Here is an 8,402-nt window from a genome sequence, read left to right on the forward strand (position 1 = left end):
GTGTGTGTGTGTGTCTGTGTGTGTGTATGTATATATGTATTTGAAGTCCATTTAGCAGTGAAAGGATGAAAGCCTGAATCGAACTGTCCCCATGTAAAGACAAAAAGTGAAAAATAAAGAACAAAGCATAAAGGAAAAGATTAACATTCCCCAATAAAGGAATGGGAGAAGACTGTGCAGAAGCATACATTTTACAAAAGAAGTGCAAATGGTCAGAGGGCATATAAAAAGATGATTAAGCTCACCTGTAATTTAAAAAAATACCAATTAAAACAATGAAATTATAATTCTGCCTTGTTACATTGGCAAAGATGAAAAATGATAAACCTTATAGAGAGCTGAGAAGATGCACTCTCATGCCAATTGAAGTGTAAGTGAAGTGTAAGTTATAATCATAAGGCAATTTGAAAATATAAATCGACATTTTAACCTTTCCACCTCTCTTTAGAAATACCTCATTTAGAGACCTTGCCTATGAAAATAATTGGATAAGGATGCAAAAAATATAGATGTATAAAATGTATAAGCACTGCAGCATTTTCAAAAAATTACTTTAAAAGATAATCAGTGTCCGTTTACACAAGATTGCTCAAATATGTTATGATATTGCCATACAATAAAATAATATGCACTATGTTTAAAAACGAGTGATTAATTCATAAGATATAAAGTATCTTTAAGGTATATATGAAATAAACAGTAGTTCTAGGGAAATCGCAGAGTATTGTCACTTTCAGCTAAGTATTTATATATAGTAGAAATTATACAAGTCTGTAAGTTTCAATACCAAAAAATACAATAAGTATATGTTTATTTTAAAACTATTTGAAACAGTTTATAAAGATAAACTGTCTTTAAGTGTATGTGTAAAAAGAAATGTAGAATGCTATACATTAGTATGTTACTGGTGATGATACTTTAGTGCTGAAATTATGAACAACTATTCCTTTCTCTCTTTAATTTTAGATTTTTTAATGGATTTTATAAGTATGCACTGCATTTATAATTTTTTTTAAAAATCAGAAGGCATTTGGAGGGAGATTATAGGTAGATACTGACAGGGGCACAATAGTAGTATCAGACATTAACATATTTACCTAATTTAGTTACAGAAAGTAGGAGAGATAAAGATGTAGAACTTGAATAATAGAACAAATAATTTCAAATGTATATATAAATTTCTTTTTTTAAAAGAAAACTTGTCATATATTTTATTTAACTCATTAAGTTATAAATTTCTAACTCTAATGTACAGAAAATACTATTCCATCCCAGTATCCAGCCAGTATTTAACAGCATTTGAAAGTAAGTAGACCACAAAAACCTTAATAAATCTCAAAAAGATAAAAAAATGAATATGTAATGTCTATCAATAGGGGAATGGATTAATACAGTATAATTTATATGATTAATAAAATACAGAACATAAAAGAAATGAACTAGGTCAAAACATATTAATATGTACAGATCTTAAAAACCTAATTAATTAGCATAACACTATGGTATTTATAGATGCATTCTTGTGTATGTGGAGGTTTTGGAAATATACTAGAATGATTCATACCAAACTTACATCAATGAGGAAGAGGAAATGGAATAGGGCACAGGATAGTGACTAAAAGGAAACTGAGTTAGATCTGTAAAAACATATTTCATCTTTATGGCAAAATATGGCAAATATGGCAAAATAGCAATAGTTAATTCTAGATGATAGGGATATGAGTATTTGTTACAATACACTTGTGTTTGGGGGGATTTTTAATTTTCCAAAAAATAAAAAAATAAGAACAGTTCACAAGTTATCTTATTTGAATTCAATAGAACAAACCTTGATATTAATGAAAGTGTGAATGAAAAAGTCAACCACTTGAAAATTAACATAGAATTACACACTTTGGGGACAAAGTGCAAATCAAAATTTTTATTAGAGTGAATTTAGAAAAGTAATAATGAGAACATATACATCAATAATTATGATGGGATTTTCCTATGTGTGTTCTGAGGGTCTTGTTAAAAAAATACATAAATCTAGGCCCCACTACAAACCTACCAAAATAACTGGTGCTCAGGAAACTGCATTCTTATCAAGCTCCAGTTTAATGATATTTGATTTACTGTGTACTATGTGAATGAACTCAGGGTCAAATTTATATACTCAAAGACCTTAAATACCAAAGAATTAAAAGTAAAAATAAATGAATTAGGCCTTCAAACAAGTAGGACAACAGAAAAAGAGGGAAGCAGGGTGCTAAATATAAAATGATAAAAGCAGGGCTGGCCAAGTGGCTCAGTTGGTCAAGAGTTGGCTTGTGAGCGCGAGCTCTGAGCAACAGGGCCCCGGTTCAATTCCCTCATGGGCCAGTGACACTGTGCCCTCTTCAGCTAAGATGGTGAACAACAGCTCGATCTGGATCTGGGCTGCCATGAGTCACCAGCGACGGCATAGGCTGCAGTGGGCTGCAGTGGGCTGCCATAAGCTACTGTGAGTGGCCAGCAGCCAGCGTGAGTGGCCGACAGCCGGTGAGAGCTGCTGTGAGCCACCATGAGTGGCTGTCCAATGGCCAGTGGCCGATCTGCCTCAGCTGGAAGAGCTCAATGATCACAATACCAACATGGGCCAGTGAAGCAGCATCCTCCACAACTAGACTGAAGAACAAAAGGACAGCAACTTGTCTGTTCCCCTTTCCCGATTCCCCAGTGCTGTTCCCCTCCCGCAATTCCCCAATAAAATCTTTAAAAAATAAAATAAAATGATAAAAGCAAACAATGAATTAACAGACAGAAAAATAAAATTGTTAAGTAAATCTAAGAAATTCTCTGAAGAAGCAAATCAAATAGATACACCATTACTAGTTAGTTGATTTTATTACGAGTCCATCACCAAAGAAAACAGCAGGGGGTCAACCTATTTCTAGTCTCCCAAAAGCACTTTTTTTTTCCTACTGTAAACTCTTTGTTAGAGAGCAGAAGTAAGAATAAATACCAGTCATCCTGGAATCCCTCCATAAAAGGGTAGTTTCTGAGTAACTAAAAGACTTGTCGAAGAGCATGTCCCCATGGGGGATCACAGTTTGGGTTCAACAGATAATGTTAGAGATTTGTTAGTTGTTTTCCTTTGTTGCCTTCTTTTTTTCCTCCCTCCCCCCAGATTCATTGAGATATAATTGCCATATAACATTGTGTAAGTTTAAGGTGTACTGCTCATTTGATCCACTTATTTAGTGAAAAAATGATTACCACTGTAGCATTAGCTAACACCTCCATCATGTCACATAATGACCATTTATTTATTTTTTTTGTGGTGAGAACATTTAAGATATATTCTCTTAGCAACTTTCAAGTATATAATACAGTATTATTACCTATAATCACCATGCTATACATTAGATCCCCAGAACTTATTCATCTAATAACTGGAAGTTTGTACCCTCTAACTAATATCTCCCTATTTCTCCCCAATCCACAGCCCCTGGAAACTACCACTTTACTCTACTTGTGTTTCTGGGTTCCACCAAAAGCACATTTCCTTGAGTTTTTATCCTTTTTAAAATAAATGATGTGATATTTTGCATTTTATTCCAAAATATATCCATTTTAATGTTTTAAATTACTTACAACTAAATAAATTAGCATTCTAGTGGTTAAATGAACATGCCTTTGTTAGTGAGAAAAACATTAATTAGCTTAATCTTAAAATTTAAGAAATGAGCAGCAAGATAAATACATAAAAAACTGGGATTGCATAATTTTTTAAAATTTGTAAAAATCTTGGCTAATAGCAAAGAAAAATGGATGATTCTATAAATTTTCTAGGAAGATATATATGACCAAAATATATTAAAGAAGTAGAAAACCTTAACAGATCATGTAAGACACTTGTTCAGGGTTGTGGCTAAGCTTTGCTTTTACCTCCTCTCTTTATCAAATCCCATTCAGTTGATTGAAATGACATGAGAAAAATAATAAATCCTTAACAGTGTTGGAAAGGTGGAAAGAGTGCCATCCATGAATCTTTATGTTAAATACCAAAATATTTCTAGATAAAAAATGAAATCATAAAATATTAGAGCAAATATTTATATAACCTAGACATGGTGATGACCTTTCTAAAACAACAAAGAAAAGGATACATTAAAATTACAACCAAATTTAGAACAATCAACCTGGAGAGCCATCTTAAGTCTAGCTAAACAGAAGCCCTATAACAAAAAAAAAAAAAGGAAAAAAAAAGCCATCTGGAGACTGGTAGGAGGGGCAGAGACATAGAACTGGCTAACCCCAAAACTCCATGTGGTGGTTCAGAATCAGGAGGGATATCTCGACCACAGAGGTTGCCCCCAAAGGAGTAAATGACCGCAGCTCCCCAGGCTCCCCCAGGCTCCCCAGCCCAGAGTACGGGTGCCAGGAAGAGGATCCCCACAACATCTGGCTGTGAAAAACAGTGGGTATTCCAAACATTTGGGTGGGACAGAAGACTGTGGAAAAACCAGGTGTCCTCTTAAACAGCCTGCACACAAACTCACTCATTCGTAGGCACTTACCTTGTGCTCTGGTGGAGGGGCGGTGAATCCAGGGGCCTTGGAGACATACAAGGGGCAGACTGGGGTGTGTGGATTCTGGGGGAGGACTGGAGGACAGTCAGTATTTTATGGGTGAGTGTTCCTTTTCCCATGTAGCCAGCAGGTGAGCATGAACTTTCCATGTTAAGCCCACTCCCACAGGCCAAATCTGAATCTGATTGGCCTGGTGAGCTCCACTGCTCTCATCTGCTGATTCAGCAAGGACCCTGCCCCATGCAACTAATGCACTTCTTGAGGAACTTTCTCCTTGAGCAGCCAGCCCCTCCTAAATTGCACTCTTGCTTGGAAAACTATCAGACTCCATTGGACCCAGGAGGTGGTGACTGGCCTCAGTGTGCTCTGAGACTTTTGCTGAGTAGCTCCAGTCTAAGCACTGGCACCAAACCAGAGTCTACTTTAACCTGGTGACCACAACACTTTCCACTCTAGTGACTAGAGACGCTGTGTTACCCAACTAACATACCGCACAAGACTTTATCAGTGGCTGAGCCTTAAGGGAGCTGGCAGGTGGTGATAGCAGGACTTGAGTGTCCTGGCTTTTTGTGGAGTTATTCCAAGCCAGGTACTGGTGGCAGCTATCTTCAATTTGCAGCATGGCCTCTCCCATGCACTTCCAGAGTTAGCACAGGCAGAGAACAACCACAGATCACTTTGTAGGTCATACCAGGTAGCCCCGGACCAGTCACAGGCAATGGGTGACCTGGGCCTCCACTGGAGCCCCTCCAAAGAGGCCTCAGAACGAACATACTTGGCGGTTGGCTTCAGACCACAGCAGAGCACAACTCAAATAGCCTCACAAGTGGAACACATAAAGGGCGGTCTCAACAGGCACCAGAGCTCACTGGGGCAAAGACTGCTCTGTGGGGTAAGCCCCAAACACAGCACCCCATAAGCTGTGAATGTGGCCAAACCCCACATCCAGTCAGCCTGAGGGTCAAAACGACCCACTGATGTGCCAATAGTAATCAAGGCTCAACCACAACAGGAGGGCACACGAACCCACACAGGATCACTCTTGGAGCACCCAGCTCATGTGACCAGGGAGACTGTGCCACTGGGCCCCACAGGACACACACTACATAAGGCCACCTAGTCAAAACTGGAAGACATAGCAGATCTACCTAATACATAGAAACAAACACAGGGAGGCAGCCAAAATGAGGAAACAAAGAATGCATCACAAATGAAAGAATAGGAGAATAATCCAGAAAAAAAACTAAACAAAATGGAGGCAAGCAAACTACCAGAGACAGAGTTCAAAACAGTGGTTATGAGGATGCTCAATAAGCTTAGTGAGAACTTCAACAGAGAGATAGCAAGCTAAAAAGGGACATAGAAGCCATAAAAAAGAAACAGAAAAGAAGAATACATTAACTGAAGTGAAGCATGCACTAGAAGGAATCATCAGCAGACTAGATGAAGCAGAGGATTAAATCAGGGATTTGGAAGACAAGGTAGGAGAAAACATCCAATTAGAACAGCAAAAAGAAAAAAAAAAGAGGATAGTTCAAGAGACCTCTGGGACAACATCAAGCATAACAACATTTGCATCAGAGGGGTACCAGAATGAAAAGAGAGAAAGCAAGAGATTGAGAAACTATTTGAAGAAATAATGACTGAAAACTTTCCTAACCTGCCAAAGGAAATAGACATCCATGTCCAGAAAGCACAGAAAGTCCCAAACAAGATGAAACCAAAGAGACCCACACCAAGACATATTATAATTAGGTTGGGAAAGGTTAAAGACAAAAAAAGAATCCTAAAAGCAGCAAGAGAAAGGCAACTAGTAACTTATAAGGGAGCTTCCATAAGACTTCTCAACAGAAACTTTGCAGGCCAGGAGGGACTGGCACAAAATATCCAACGTGATGAGAAACAAGTAGCTACAACCAAGACTACTCTACCCAGTAAGGCTATCATTTAAAATTGAAGAATAGATAAAGAGCTTCCCAGGCAAGAAAAAGCTAAAGAAATTCATCATCACCAAACTAGTATTGTCAAGGAATGTTAGAGGGAATTCTTTAAGATGGAAAAAAAATCAAAATTATGAATAATAAAATAGCAATAGCTACATATCTATCAATAATTACTTCCAATGTAAATGAATTAAATGTTCCAATCAAAAGACAGAAGAGGGCTGAATGGATAAGGAAACAAAACCCTTACATATGCTGCCTAAATGAGGCTCACTTCAGATTGAAAGACACACACAGATGGAAAGTAAAAGAATGAAAAATGTTTTCATGAAAATGGAAACAAACAAAACAAACAAAAAAGCTGGAGTAGCAATACTTATACCAGACAAAGTAGACTTTAAAACAAAGGCGATAAGAAGAGACAAAGAAGGACTCAGTAAACCCACTTCAGGGTATTTATTTGAAAGAACCCCAAACATTACTTCAAGGGGATGGGTGCCTCCATATGTTCATTGAAGCATTGCTTACAATAACCAAGATGTGGAGGCAATCTTTGTGTCCATTGATGGAAGAAGGTATAAAGAGGAGGTGGTACATGTATAGAATGAAATAATGCTTGTCCATGAAAGGGAGTGGGTTATTGTCATGTGCGGCAGCTTGGATGGACCTGGAGGGTGTTGTGCTGAATGGAATATATCAGACAGAGAAAGGCGGATACAATGTGATTTTGCTTATATGTGGAATCTAAAGAACAAAATTAACAAACAAAACAGAAAAAAACTCATAGATACAGAAAACGTTTTGATGGTTTCCAGATGGGAGGGCAGTTGAGGGTGTAGGTGAAAGAAGGGGGAAGGGATTAAGAAGTACAAGTTGGTTGTTACAAAGTACTTACAGTGATGTAGGGTATAGCATAAGGGATATAGTCAATAATATTGTAATAACTATGTATTGTGTCAGATGGGTACTAGATTTGTTGGGGTGATAGATGGGAGATGTTTGGGGGAAGGGTGAAAAAGATGAAGGAATTAACAAGTTGGTAGTTACAAAATATTCATGAAAATGTAAAGTAAAGCATAGGGAATATAGTCAATGATATGGTAATAACTATGTATAGTGCTAAGTGGATACTAGACTAGTCAGAGGGATTACTTCTTAAATTATATAAATATCTAACCATTATGCTGTATACCTGAAATTAATATAAAATAATATTGAATACCAACTGTAATTGATAAATTTAAAAGGGGGGAAGGGGAAAGGGAATAAGAGGTCCAAATTTTATATGTAAAACAAATAAGTCATAGGGATGTAATGTACAGCATAGGGAATATAGTCAATAATATTGTGATAGCATGGTACGGTGTCAGATGTTTGCTGGATTTATCATGGTGATTGCTTCTTTAGGTACATTAATGTTGAATAACTATGGTGTACCCCTGAAACTAATATAATATTGTATGTTAGTTATATTTTTAATAAAATCTTTAAAAAAAGAAAAGAAAAAATACAAAAAATAATAAAAAATAAAACAAAAAACTTATAAATGGAAAGATTAATATATTTCATTAAATAAGTATTTTAAAACTTCTGTATGTAAAAAATACAATAAAAATTAAAAGGTTAAAATCAAATTTTAAAAAATTTGCAACATTTATAGCACATGAGGTTTTAGTATCCTTGATGTAACATACCTTTTACAAATCAATTTTTTAAAATGAACACTTTAAGGGAAAAATTAGACAAAGGATTAAGAAGTAGGCAAAGGATTAACATTAATTAACATGTTAATGTTACAAAAGGCAGGGGAGATCAAAAGGAAAAGAAGGATGGAAGGAAAGAAGGAAGGAAGAAAGGAAGGAAGGAAGGAAAGAAGGAAAGAAGGAAGGAAGGAAGGAAGGAAGGA

The sequence above is a fragment of the Hipposideros armiger genome, unplaced genomic scaffold (genome assembly GCF_001890085.2).
Source record: "Hipposideros armiger isolate ML-2016 unplaced genomic scaffold, ASM189008v1 scaffold_551, whole genome shotgun sequence".
NCBI classification, from domain to species: Eukaryota; Metazoa; Chordata; class Mammalia; order Chiroptera; family Hipposideridae; genus Hipposideros; species Hipposideros armiger.